This window comes from Anguilla anguilla, chromosome 6, assembly GCF_013347855.1.
Source record: "Anguilla anguilla isolate fAngAng1 chromosome 6, fAngAng1.pri, whole genome shotgun sequence".
In the NCBI taxonomy this organism is placed as follows: domain Eukaryota; kingdom Metazoa; phylum Chordata; class Actinopteri; order Anguilliformes; family Anguillidae; genus Anguilla; species Anguilla anguilla.
In genome coordinates, this window is record NC_049206.1 from 32,064,323 (window position 1) to 32,079,311 (window position 14,989).

General features: G+C 36.5%; 1 protein-coding gene and 2 long non-coding RNA genes across 7 annotated transcripts in view; 1 reads left to right on the forward strand and 2 right to left on the reverse strand.

Moving 5' to 3' along the window:
- Nucleotides 1–14,989, forward strand: part of LOC118229847 — a 77,278-nt gene that overhangs the window by 19,917 nt on the left and 42,372 nt on the right. The gene's annotated exons all lie outside the window — the stretch shown is intronic.
- On the reverse strand, nucleotides 954–6,743 carry LOC118229851. Of its 3 annotated transcripts, none has more exons than XR_004765740.1 (4): nucleotides 6,363–6,743; nucleotides 5,451–5,510; nucleotides 2,861–2,970; nucleotides 954–1,612 (listed from the first exon to the last, which is right to left on the reverse strand). It is a non-coding gene; the product is annotated as an uncharacterized LOC118229851 (long non-coding RNA). The 3 variants fall into 3 exon arrangements; XR_004765739.1 differs by having other exon boundaries at nucleotides 954–1,646; nucleotides 6,363–6,742; XR_004765738.1 differs by lacking the exon at nucleotides 954–1,612 and having other exon boundaries at nucleotides 2,617–2,970.
- On the reverse strand, nucleotides 8,658–14,447 carry LOC118229852. 3 transcript variants are annotated; one of them, XR_004765743.1, is made up of 4 exons: nucleotides 14,067–14,447; nucleotides 13,155–13,214; nucleotides 10,565–10,674; nucleotides 8,658–9,316 (listed from the first exon to the last, which is right to left on the reverse strand). It is a non-coding gene; the product is annotated as an uncharacterized LOC118229852 (long non-coding RNA). The 3 variants fall into 3 exon arrangements; XR_004765742.1 differs by having other exon boundaries at nucleotides 8,658–9,350; nucleotides 14,067–14,446; XR_004765741.1 differs by lacking the exon at nucleotides 8,658–9,316 and having other exon boundaries at nucleotides 10,321–10,674.

Below are 14,989 nucleotides of genomic sequence, written 5' to 3' on the forward strand. Positions count from 1 at the left end.
GTTTTTTTTATCTGAGATAATGATATTAGCTACTATATGATGCTGTGTCAATAGCCAACGCGTTATTGCAAGCGAGTGTGTCATCTAGTCACGCGTCATCGTAGCAAGCTAACCAGACAGTAAAAACGCCGATAAAACACTTCTAACATGGATCATTTTAAGCCATGTTTATCTAGCTTTGTCGTGATAACATGAGAGAAGGATTGCTGTTGGAGAAGTGAATCAACCAACACTTAGCGCGGGTAACCTGCACGAAAGCGCATTGTAGTTTTTTTCACCACCAAATTCTTATGGACAAGCCTCACGTTACGTATTTCATCCAATCAATTTAGTTTCATCTAACGTTACACTTGATTCACTCATTAGCTCCGCTAGATAAAGTCTTACTCTTTGAGATCATGTAGTAGGAATAAAATAAGAAAATATAATTCATTTACTGAGAATAGATACTAAGAAATAATAAATTAATAACAATAATAATATTCATAAAAATACATGTTTGAAACTGGAAAATGTATTTTTTTTATAGATGGCTGGAAAAGAAAGGAACATGGAGTTATTTTTAAGTCACACCACTTGAATATGGTGTTTATATATATACATTTAATTTACTTTAATATCATCATTTACATTTTTTTATCTATCAAAAAGTTCTTTGATAGACCTAGCTGACATCATTTTCTGGAGTAAAACAGAAGCGAATAGAACAGTATCACTGATACCGTCTGTCTCCATCTACTGAACATAGATGAGATTTCATCATTGCTATGTAAGTATTACTGCTCAAAATAGTTCGGTTATATACGTTATTTTTGAAACTGAGTATCTTTAAATAGTTAACTGAGTTAGCGGTGTTATATAATGTGGATATTTCACACTATAATGTAAGCGTTAGATGGTAGTGTAATAGATTTTGTGAACATGTAACAGTGATGACGTGAGAGTTGGAACATTGCCAAAACGTGGTGGACAGTTGAAAATTGTTTTCATGTCGTCCCATCCCCATACGAGAGTACAGAGTATATATGCTTCCTTTCTTGAATGAAATCACTCGGTGTATAACCAACCAATCACTTAAGTAGACCGTAGTTAGTGGTTGCTTAGTTTTAAATGTATTTAGAATCTAAATTATGCTATATTGACGGTTGGCCTAGAGTTAACCTACCCAACTAGTTTAACTCACACGCTGTTTTTTTTTCATGAGCTAAACCCCTTTTTGTGTATTAGCAAAACACATTTTAACCTCAATGTATATACATCAAAAGATCTTCATTGGTGTATGTATCAAAATACCTTTTAAAAGAAATAGTATCAATTCCCCAAACATCAATATCAATCAACAGAGCAATAAAAGTAACTTCAACCAATGAAACAGTGATTCCATTTTTTTCAGTCCAATGAAGGGAATGAAAATATACAGTCTATTAAATGTGTCCTTCAGTGTTCTGGCAATGATCAGTCCTACCAGGATTTCAGATGAAAGCAACAGTTCAGATCTTTCAGAATCGTCCCATCAATTAGCTTGGCTCGCCACAACTGCTGAACTCTACCACCACTGTAGTAGCGCAGAGAAGCAGCAGAAGAAATCCACTTTCCTCCAAAGATGTCGAATCTAACACAAACAGGGAGAAAGGAAAAGACCCGGCCTGAATAGGCCAAAAAGCGGATTACATATTCACTCTTTGTGCATTTACATATAGTTGTGATCATAAACTGCTCCAATTACACATTTATGTGATTCATTTCTTTGTGCGTCTCATTACTCTTCATTAAATTAACCATACACATGGCTAAATACTTTTTTATAAACATCACCGTATTAATTAGTTGCTCTGACCCATAATTTACTTTCCCTTTTATTTTTACTGCTAGCGCACTTGCCAAATACACACAGGCGGAGCGCCAAATTACAACGCACTGGTTCAACACGTCACGTTCAGAAATGTCCAAGAACCCTTAAACGCGAATTGGCGTTTTCTTTGAAGTTACAATCTCGAAGATTTCCGTTTCGTTCTCTTTGGCGGTACCAAAGGCGAAAAGCAGTAATTGCAAGTGTGTTTTTGGACCTCACTTCCCAGAGATCCAACCGGATCCAACCAGTTTCGCCTGTGTGACGTCAGTCAGTTGGCACCTGGGCCACGCCAACTATCCCTACTAACAAAATGTGGTTGTGGCGACGTACTATCAACATCATCTATTGGTCTCGTAACGTCCGCGTTACGTCTCAATTTACGTAGTATTACCGTAAAAACGTAAGACCAGCACCCCGTCGCTGCGACGTCGCAAAACAACGTTGTGGATACGTAACAGTTACGTCCTTACAACTTTACGTTTGACAATGTAATAGAATAACCTTACCCCGAAGTTGTGATTACGTCGCCAGGCAGTCATCCGTCGTAACGTTATAGATTTACGTCGCCGACACGTTGTTTAAACTTCTTTATTACGTTATTTACCTTTCCACAACGTTGCGGATTGGTCACTTACTTACTAAACCCTGACCATACATTTTCATCTCCATTCTATCCTACCAATGAAATGCCATTGCTTCTGTAATTCTTCAAAATTTAAGATACTTTAAGTGCAGCAATAAAAAATGTACACATAAAGCCCAAATAGAATAGAAAGCCTTTATTGTCATTGTATAGAATACCATTGAGATCAGGTTCAAGTTACATTTCTAGGTAGGCAATATGTGCAAGCATAATTATGGTACAGAAGATGAGACAAACTAGATACAAAAACAAAAAGGGTGAAGGGTTTCAGGACAGTAATAACCATAGACCAATGATTTCAACGTTAATAGTGTTGAGTATTTTTGTCTTTTTCAAGCGGTGAACTACATTTAAGTTAGGATCACCTTGGATCAACTTGGAATACAGTCACTCTTGTCTCAGGCATGTCTTGAGTGGGGAAGGCTGGACCTCGGGTTCTTCACTGGGGCAACAGTCATAAGGCCATGTGTGGGAGCTGAAAGGATATGAAATTGGACCAAGTAAGAAAAATACATTGAGTAACACACGCAGCAGGCTAAAATCGTAATTGTGTTTTGACAACGACAAACGGTCAATGAGCAAAGAGCTGTTTCCATATAGGGTAAATGTCCCTATTAAGCCCACCAAGTCCGCTTTTCAGACATTTTTTAATGTATACTGCCCCAATTTAAGTGAGAACATTTTAGTTAAAATGAAAGTCTAATCTCCATTTGAAGTGCCAATAATTCGTTTATACCAAATTCTAATGTTTTTATTGTTTAATTTGTCAAAATATGTCAAAAGTCTGGCATGGGCTTAATGGGAACCTAACGTACCCTTTAAGCCCATGGGTGTTCCAAATAAGCCCACTTCATGATTTGTTGATAAATAAATATACATTTAAAAAATCTTAATACAAACTTCTATTCAAATCTGTAATCTCTTAGCTCTCAATAGCTATTTTCATTTTGTCTCCACTCCTATCCTATGGCCTGCAAATGGCATTTGAAATAGGCACGACCAGCCTTTTTGCTGTGTTGTCAACACAGAAAAAGCTAAACTTACAATATGTCTTCTTTGGAATGTAGCCAAAAAAACTATTTACGAACAAAATCAAAACTATAGTGGAAATTGCTCTTCAATACTTCATCTTTCAATACGTGTTGTCATTTTGTCTGTTTATCTATCCTATCATGTGCTGTTGGCATTTGAAATTGGCCAAAATTTCTGGTCCAGCCAGCTGGTTGAAAGTGCAGGTGTTATGAAAATTTCTGAAGACCGACTGACTGAACGAAAAACAATTTCAGGTTCAATACTAATGTTCTAAGGATAGTAAATGAGTCAATTTCAGGATTTACAATTAAACAATAACTTTAATTTATTTTCAAATGTTAATCACATTTAGGATAGTAGTTTGAAAACATAGTAAAAACACATTTTAGAACCATTCAGTTCAGTAACATTAAAACACAGTTCATTATGAGGAGACAGTCATAACATCTTGAAGCTCATGTATCATTAGCCTATAACTTAAACAAAATAAACAAAAAAGATTTCAACGTTTCTGCAATTTCTACTTTCTCCTAGACTAAACGTAGGCCTATGCTCTTTGAGGTGATTGTATCGTTTTAGTAAGGCTATCATTTGCTCCATGCTCCATCTTAGTAGTGTAACATAACATAGGTTATAGGGTGGTCTAAGCTTGATTTTATTGGTTTGTTTCAATCTTTTGCCCACGTTGTGGTTGTCTTTGTCTTACGCTAACAAGTCTTTCATGGCTTTCATCTTGTTTTTGTACAGATTTTCAATGACCTCATGATTGCGCAAATAGAATGGTCCAGGTCCCTACAGCCCTGCTTTGCAGAGGATGAACTTGCGCTTCTATCATGCGTGGACATGAACTGTAGTTCTTTTGTGTTTTAGTCATCTTAAACTAAAACTCATCTGAAAAGTAAAGATTAAAAAATTATTGCTTATGTTAAGACACAGGCCTATCCAGAATGAATTGACCTATGCAATATCACTGACATTTAAATATGGGTATTAATTATCTGAATTATGAAGCTGATTCATCAGGTGAGGTCAAAATTAGGGAGGGAAATGGTTCAAAGGTGAAAAGGGAGAAAATCCCCACTGAAACACAGTAAAGTGGGCTTAATGGGAACAGATGGGCTTAAAGGGAACATCAGTGAATTCATGGTTAAAAGACAGAATATTTTATTCTACTCGCATGACATTAAAAAAAACAACTATATGAAATAAATCTATATATGGTGCACTAACATAATATGAAAAGTATAAATTGATCATGCAGAGAAGTAATTAGCTATACTCATTTACATCCACCCCAGACAGTGTGATTTGTTTTGCTAGAGTCCCCTTTAAGCCCACCAGGCAAAAATGTTAATTAAAAAAATAAATAAAGATTAACACACACATTTATTGTCTATTTAACAATATAATAATATAAACTGCATACAAAAATATAAACTATACATGCTTATCATGCTTTATGTCATTGCAATGAACCGTACTATGTAGCTACTGTATTAGTGCAGCATGTGGTCTGTTTTCTAGCGTGCTAAAACTCATATTTTGATTTCAAAAGAAACAATATTTCTTATTCAGGTAATATTCTAACATATGCCTCATTCAAAACACTAATCACTTAGATTTCAATAACAAATGAGTACTTACCAAAAACAGGAGTAGAAATATACAAAAAATGTTATTTTCTGAGGGTACCAAAATCACCTAAGTTTTTTTTTGCAACTTCTGGGATCAGCAGGCACATGCCACACGTGCTTCGATAACTCAATAAAAAGTGTAATTTATGTAACAAGCAGCTTCATTTGAAAAAACATCACACAGCAAAAAATGATGTTTTTTTTATTTTTTATTTGACTCAGAAGTTGCAAGTGGGCTTATATGGTATGTGGGCTTAATAGGGACGTTTACCCTAATATCCATAACTACCTTCATTCTGATCTTGTGCTCTAGTTTCCATTTGAGCTGTTGGGCCAAATGTAGAGAACTCTGCAAAAGAAAATCAATTTAAGTCAGTATTTGGTGAAAATACAGAGAAATACTCTTGATTAATATTGATTACACAATGCACTGGCGCGAAGCCAAAGCCTATTTATTTAATTTTTTAAGGCCACGATTACACCAGGTATAGAGAAATAATGCTAGAGTTGAGTTTTTGTATTTCTAATGGAAATAATGCTTAGCTAAATGCTTTTAAAAGAGCGCAAAAATAGCTTTCAAAAGAGGCGCCAACAATGCTAGCTTGAAAAGGCTTGCTAGCTCCAGTTTGTCAAACACCAAAAACCAAATGAAGACCACAACTATTTTATATCATATTTATGATGCATATTTTAACCAACATGTTAATATCTCATTAGGACGTGGACAAGGTGAATTACAGCTTTCAAAAGAGGCGCTGGCAACAACGCTACCTAAAAGGACAAACAAAGGTGCTTTACGGACAGCCGTTTATACATGTCGAATTAGCTCAATTGTTAGCTAACTAAACAGGCCATCGCCGAGATCAGCTAGGTAATGTTAGCTGGTCTTACATTACATTTGCACTGGGCTATTAGCGTTAAATACTCAAAGTAGCAAATATGTTATCTAACAGAACACTAACTCAAATTAGCCCCAAACAGACGCCATTTCACCTACTAACTTAAAGCATTAGCAACATTAAGCTAGAACTGCAAACATGCATGCTGAAAGTAGGACTCCATCATTACATTGCAAATACTACTAACTGAAAATGTCTCCAATGCATTCAGTTCTTCTTGTTAGTTTTTACGGCGGTTGGCATCCAGTATTGTTGCATTAATACATTCAGTTAAAAATATAAAGGCGTAATGAAACGCTTACCTGCTCTTGAACGCCGCCAGATTTTCCCACGGAGAATTTGAAATCACAACGACCTTCTTCCAAGATCACGTCACAGCAACATGCGCATGTGATTGGATATACCGTCTTCTTGTTTTACAGCGGGTGGTACACAGCTTATTGGTGAATTACCGCCACTTTCTGCTCCGGAGTGTGTATCAGACAATAGATTTACACTCAAAAATCCCTTCACCCTAAGCTATATTTTATTCTCCATGCTTTACACCGAGTCCTACTATATAAAATCCCTATCCATGTCAGCCACCCTAGAACCCTATACCTGCTTATGCATCATATCCTATATTTAAAAATAAATAAAAATTTAGTTTTCTCCGGCTTGACATCTTTACACAGAAATCAGACTCGGCTCTGCTCCACCTATACCCCAGGTTAATGCTCTGTGTAAAGACGGCTTTATTCCGATCATTATAATATATTGATGAACTTGATGGCAATGTAAATAACGGTAACGCCAATTCAGATCAATGATTCGCAACGAGACGAAACTGTTTTAGAATGTTGCAGAGAAAATTGCAGCGGTGTGAACTGGTTAGTTGCAGAGCGTCTGAAGCCGTTGCCTGGTCTCAAAAGACCCACCTTGTCAAATCGGCAAGTGCAGATAGAACGTTTACATTCAGACGTCTTGGAATTTTGCAAGTTGCATACAGTCTCGTTACGAATCATTGATCTGAACTGACCTTTAGTTAGCTACATTGCAACGTTGCAACAAGGTAGCATTGCATTCGAGAGACGTTTTGCGAGGTCAGTACCAGTCGGTAGCGTTAGCTAGCGTTTTTTTCTAATTGTTAGCTGACATTAGATTGTGTTAATTACATTAGCTATCTAGCTAACGCAACGTTACCTGAAATGAGAGATGGCTACTGTGCGCAACTCTGTCTAAACTAATGTTGCCTTTCTTGACATGATCCGGTAGCTAGCGTTAGCTGTGCAAATAGCTAGAAGTGTGAACTGCAGCAGCTGACGCGCTACTTCTGTAATAAGGTGTGTCACCCGTGCCTCATCCAATATTCTCCATTGCAAGACTTGTCTGCACAGATTTGACTGCCGCAATAAAGGTATGTATATTTAGTAAAAGTTTAAAATTAAATGCGTTCATACAACCACTATGTTTATCAATCCTCATTATCAAGCGAGCGAGCTAGCTAACATTGGTTCACTTTAGCAAGCTAGCTGGCTAGCAAGCCTTTATGAAGTGGCAGTGAGCGCACAAGCAGCATAGGATCTACATTTCCAGAGGACATCCCTGTATTCTCAAATAAATAACCAGCCAAAATAAAATGGTGATTGAATGAATCACACATTTGTTTTTTTTATCTGAGATAATGATATTAGCTACTATATGATGCTGTGTCAATAGCCAACGCGTTATTGCAAGCGAGTGTGTCATCTAGTCACGCGTCATCGTAGCAAGCTAACCAGACAGTAAAAACGCCGATAAAACACTTCTAACATGGATCATTTTAAGCCATGTTTATCTAGCTTTGTCGTGATAACATGAGAGAAGGATTGCTGTTGGAGAAGTGAATCAACCAACACTTAGCGCGGGTAACCTGCACGAAAGCGCATTGTAGTTTTTTTCACCACCAAATTCTTATGGACAAGCCTCACGTTACGTATTTCATCCAATCAATTTAGTTTCATCTAACGTTACACTTGATTCACTCATTAGCTCCGCTAGATAAAGTCTTACTCTTTGAGATCATGTAGTAGGAATAAAATAAGAAAATATAATTCATTTACTGAGAATAGATACTAAGAAATAATAAATTAATAACAATAATAATATTCATAAAAATACATGTTTGAAACTGGAAAATGTATTTTTTTTATAGATGGCTGGAAAAGAAAGGAACATGGAGTTATTTTTAAGTCACACCACTTGAATATGGTGTTTATATATATACATTTAATTTACTTTAATATCATCATTTACATTTTTTTATCTATCAAAAAGTTCTTTGATAGACCTAGCTGACATCATTTTCTGGAGTAAAACAGAAGCGAATAGAACAGTATCACTGATACCGTCTGTCTCCATCTACTGAACATAGATGAGATTTCATCATTGCTATGTAAGTATTACTGCTCAAAATAGTTCGGTTATATACGTTATTTTTGAAACTGAGTATCTTTAAATAGTTAACTGAGTTAGCGGTGTTATATAATGTGGATATTTCACACTATAATGTAAGCGTTAGATGGTAGTGTAATAGATTTTGTGAACATGTAACAGTGATGACGTGAGAGTTGGAACATTGCCAAAACGTGGTGGACAGTTGAAAATTGTTTTCATGTCGTCCCATCCCCATACGAGAGTACAGAGTATATATGCTTCCTTTCTTGAATGAAATCACTCGGTGTATAACCAACCAATCACTTAAGTAGACCGTAGTTAGTGGTTGCTTAGTTTTAAATGTATTTAGAATCTAAATTATGCTATATTGACGGTTGGCCTAGAGTTAACCTACCCAACTAGTTTAACTCACACGCTGTTTTTTTTTCATGAGCTAAACCCCTTTTTGTGTATTAGCAAAACACATTTTAACCTCAATGTATATACATCAAAAGATCTTCATTGGTGTATGTATCAAAATACCTTTTAAAAGAAATAGTATCAATTCCCCAAACATCAATATCAATCAACAGAGCAATAAAAGTAACTTCAACCAATGAAACAGTGATTCCATTTTTTTCAGTCCAATGAAGGGAATGAAAATATACAGTCTATTAAATGTGTCCTTCAGTGTTCTGGCAATGATCAGTCCTACCAGGATTTCAGATGAAAGCAACAGTTCAGATCTTTCAGAATCGTCCCATCAATTAGCTTGGCTCGCCACAACTGCTGAACTCTACCACCACTGTAGTAGCGCAGAGAAGCAGCAGAAGAAATCCACTTTCCTCCAAAGATGTCGAATCTAACACAAACAGGGAGAAAGGAAAAGACCCGGCCTGAATAGGCCAAAAAGCGGATTACATATTCACTCTTTGTGCATTTACATATAGTTGTGATCATAAACTGCTCCAATTACACATTTATGTGATTCATTTCTTTGTGCGTCTCATTACTCTTCATTAAATTAACCATACACATGGCTAAATACTTTTTTATAAACATCACCGTATTAATTAGTTGCTCTGACCCATAATTTACTTTCCCTTTTATTTTTACTGCTAGCGCACTTGCCAAATACACACAGGCGGAGCGCCAAATTACAACGCACTGGTTCAACACGTCACGTTCAGAAATGTCCAAGAACCCTTAAACGCGAATTGGCGTTTTCTTTGAAGTTACAATCTCGAAGATTTCCGTTTCGTTCTCTTTGGCGGTACCAAAGGCGAAAAGCAGTAATTGCAAGTGTGTTTTTGGACCTCACTTCCCAGAGATCCAACCGGATCCAACCAGTTTCGCCTGTGTGACGTCAGTCAGTTGGCACCTGGGCCACGCCAACTATCCCTACTAACAAAATGTGGTTGTGGCGACGTACTATCAACATCATCTATTGGTCTCGTAACGTCCGCGTTACGTCTCAATTTACGTAGTATTACCGTAAAAACGTAAGACCAGCACCCCGTCGCTGCGACGTCGCAAAACAACGTTGTGGATACGTAACAGTTACGTCCTTACAACTTTACGTTTGACAATGTAATAGAATAACCTTACCCCGAAGTTGTGATTACGTCGCCAGGCAGTCATCCGTCGTAACGTTATAGATTTACGTCGCCGACACGTTGTTTAAACTTCTTTATTACGTTATTTACCTTTCCACAACGTTGCGGATTGGTCACTTACTTACTAAACCCTGACCATACATTTTCATCTCCATTCTATCCTACCAATGAAATGCCATTGCTTCTGTAATTCTTCAAAATTTAAGATACTTTAAGTGCAGCAATAAAAAATGTACACATAAAGCCCAAATAGAATAGAAAGCCTTTATTGTCATTGTATAGAATACCATTGAGATCAGGTTCAAGTTACATTTCTAGGTAGGCAATATGTGCAAGCATAATTATGGTACAGAAGATGAGACAAACTAGATACAAAAACAAAAAGGGTGAAGGGTTTCAGGACAGTAATAACCATAGACCAATGATTTCAACGTTAATAGTGTTGAGTATTTTTGTCTTTTTCAAGCGGTGAACTACATTTAAGTTAGGATCACCTTGGATCAACTTGGAATACAGTCACTCTTGTCTCAGGCATGTCTTGAGTGGGGAAGGCTGGACCTCGGGTTCTTCACTGGGGCAACAGTCATAAGGCCATGTGTGGGAGCTGAAAGGATATGAAATTGGACCAAGTAAGAAAAATACATTGAGTAACACACGCAGCAGGCTAAAATCGTAATTGTGTTTTGACAACGACAAACGGTCAATGAGCAAAGAGCTGTTTCCATATAGGGTAAATGTCCCTATTAAGCCCACCAAGTCCGCTTTTCAGACATTTTTTAATGTATACTGCCCCAATTTAAGTGAGAACATTTTAGTTAAAATGAAAGTCTAATCTCCATTTGAAGTGCCAATAATTCGTTTATACCAAATTCTAATGTTTTTATTGTTTAATTTGTCAAAATATGTCAAAAGTCTGGCATGGGCTTAATGGGAACCTAACGTACCCTTTAAGCCCATGGGTGTTCCAAATAAGCCCACTTCATGATTTGTTGATAAATAAATATACATTTAAAAAATCTTAATACAAACTTCTATTCAAATCTGTAATCTCTTAGCTCTCAATAGCTATTTTCATTTTGTCTCCACTCCTATCCTATGGCCTGCAAATGGCATTTGAAATAGGCACGACCAGCCTTTTTGCTGTGTTGTCAACACAGAAAAAGCTAAACTTACAATATGTCTTCTTTGGAATGTAGCCAAAAAAACTATTTACGAACAAAATCAAAACTATAGTGGAAATTGCTCTTCAATACTTCATCTTTCAATACGTGTTGTCATTTTGTCTGTTTATCTATCCTATCATGTGCTGTTGGCATTTGAAATTGGCCAAAATTTCTGGTCCAGCCAGCTGGTTGAAAGTGCAGGTGTTATGAAAATTTCTGAAGACCGACTGACTGAACGAAAAACAATTTCAGGTTCAATACTAATGTTCTAAGGATAGTAAATGAGTCAATTTCAGGATTTACAATTAAACAATAACTTTAATTTATTTTCAAATGTTAATCACATTTAGGATAGTAGTTTGAAAACATAGTAAAAACACATTTTAGAACCATTCAGTTCAGTAACATTAAAACACAGTTCATTATGAGGAGACAGTCATAACATCTTGAAGCTCATGTATCATTAGCCTATAACTTAAACAAAATAAACAAAAAAGATTTCAACGTTTCTGCAATTTCTACTTTCTCCTAGACTAAACGTAGGCCTATGCTCTTTGAGGTGATTGTATCGTTTTAGTAAGGCTATCATTTGCTCCATGCTCCATCTTAGTAGTGTAACATAACATAGGTTATAGGGTGGTCTAAGCTTGATTTTATTGGTTTGTTTCAATCTTTTGCCCACGTTGTGGTTGTCTTTGTCTTACGCTAACAAGTCTTTCATGGCTTTCATCTTGTTTTTGTACAGATTTTCAATGACCTCATGATTGCGCAAATAGAATGGTCCAGGTCCCTACAGCCCTGCTTTGCAGAGGATGAACTTGCGCTTCTATCATGCGTGGACATGAACTGTAGTTCTTTTGTGTTTTAGTCATCTTAAACTAAAACTCATCTGAAAAGTAAAGATTAAAAAATTATTGCTTATGTTAAGACACAGGCCTATCCAGAATGAATTGACCTATGCAATATCACTGACATTTAAATATGGGTATTAATTATCTGAATTATGAAGCTGATTCATCAGGTGAGGTCAAAATTAGGGAGGGAAATGGTTCAAAGGTGAAAAGGGAGAAAATCCCCACTGAAACACAGTAAAGTGGGCTTAATGGGAACAGATGGGCTTAAAGGGAACATCAGTGAATTCATGGTTAAAAGACAGAATATTTTATTCTACTCGCATGACATTAAAAAAAACAACTATATGAAATAAATCTATATATGGTGCACTAACATAATATGAAAAGTATAAATTGATCATGCAGAGAAGTAATTAGCTATACTCATTTACATCCACCCCAGACAGTGTGATTTGTTTTGCTAGAGTCCCCTTTAAGCCCACCAGGCAAAAATGTTAATTAAAAAAATAAATAAAGATTAACACACACATTTATTGTCTATTTAACAATATAATAATATAAACTGCATACAAAAATATAAACTATACATGCTTATCATGCTTTATGTCATTGCAATGAACCGTACTATGTAGCTACTGTATTAGTGCAGCATGTGGTCTGTTTTCTAGCGTGCTAAAACTCATATTTTGATTTCAAAAGAAACAATATTTCTTATTCAGGTAATATTCTAACATATGCCTCATTCAAAACACTAATCACTTAGATTTCAATAACAAATGAGTACTTACCAAAAACAGGAGTAGAAATATACAAAAAATGTTATTTTCTGAGGGTACCAAAATCACCTAAGTTTTTTTTTGCAACTTCTGGGATCAGCAGGCACATGCCACACGTGCTTCGATAACTCAATAAAAAGTGTAATTTATGTAACAAGCAGCTTCATTTGAAAAAACATCACACAGCAAAAAATGATGTTTTTTTTATTTTTTATTTGACTCAGAAGTTGCAAGTGGGCTTATATGGTATGTGGGCTTAATCGGGACGTTTACCCTAATATCCATAACTACCTTCATTCTGATCTTGTGCTCTAGTTTCCATTTGAGCTGTTGGGCCAAATGTAGAGAACTCTGCAAAAGAAAATCAATTTAAGTCAGTATTTGGTGAAAATACAGAGAAATACTCTTGATTAATATTGATTACACAATGCACTGGCGCGAAGCCAAAGCCTATTTATTTAATTTTTTAAGGCCACGATTACACCAGGTATAGAGAAATAATGCTAGAGTTGAGTTTTTGTATTTCTAATGGAAATAATGCTTAGCTAAATGCTTTTAAAAGAGCGCAAAAATAGCTTTCAAAAGAGGCGCCAACAATGCTAGCTTGAAAAGGCTTGCTAGCTCCAGTTTGTCAAACACCAAAAACCAAATGAAGACCACAACTATTTTATATCATATTTATGATGCATATTTTAACCAACATGTTAATATCTCATTAGGACGTGGACAAGGTGAATTACAGCTTTCAAAAGAGGCGCTGGCAACAACGCTACCTAAAAGGACAAACAAAGGTGCTTTACGGACAGCCGTTTATACATGTCGAATTAGCTCAATTGTTAGCTAACTAAACAGGCCATCGCCGAGATCAGCTAGGTAATGTTAGCTGGTCTTACATTACATTTGCACTGGGCTATTAGCGTTAAATACTCAAAGTAGCAAATATGTTATCTAACAGAACACTAACTCAAATTAGCCCCAAACAGACGCCATTTCACCTACTAACTTAAAGCATTAGCAACATTAAGCTAGAACTGCAAACATGCATGCTGAAAGTAGGACTCCATCATTACATTGCAAATACTACTAACTGAAAATGTCTCCAATGCATTCAGTTCTTCTTGTTAGTTTTTACGGCGGTTGGCATCCAGTATTGTTGCATTAATACATTCAGTTAAAAATATAAAGGCGTAATGAAACGCTTACCTGCTCTTGAACGCCGCCAGATTTTCCCACGGAGAATTTGAAATCACAACGACCTTCTTCCAAGATCACGTCACAGCAACATGCGCATGTGATTGGATATACCGTCTTCTTGTTTTACAGCGGGTGGTACACAGCTTATTGGTGAATTACCGCCACTTTCTGCTCCGGAGTGTGTATCAGACAATAGATTTACACTCAAAAATCCCTTCACCCTAAGCTATATTTTATTCTCCATGCTTTACACCGAGTCCTACTATATAAAATCCCTATCCATGTCAGCCACCCTAGAACCCTATACCTGCTTATGCATCATATCCTATATTTAAAAATAAATAAAAATTTAGTTTTCTCCGGCTTGACATCTTTACACAGAAATCAGACTCGGCTCTGCTCCACCTATACCCCAGGTTAATGCTCTGTGTAAAGACGGCTTTATTCCGATCATTATAATATATTGATGAACTTGATGGCAATGTAAATAACGGTAACGCCAATTCAGATCAATGATTCGCAACGAGACGAAACTGTTTTAGAATGTTGCAGAGAAAATTGCAGCGGTGTGAACTGGTTAGTTGCAGAGCGTCTGAAGCCGTTGCCTGGTCTCAAAAGACCCACCTTGTCAAATCGGCAAGTGCAGATAGAACGTTTACATTCAGACGTCTTGGAATTTTGCAAGTTGCATACAGTCTCGTTACGAATCATTGATCTGAACTGACCTTTAGTTAGCTACATTGCAACGTTGCAACAAGGTAGCATTGCATTCGAGAGACGTTTTGCGAGGTCAGTACCAGTCGGTAGCGTTAGCTAGCGTTTTTTTTCTAATTGTTAGCTGACATTAGATTGTGTTAATTACATTAGCTATCTAGCTAACGCAACGTTACCTGAAATGAGAGATGGCTACTGTGCGCAACTCTGTCTAAACT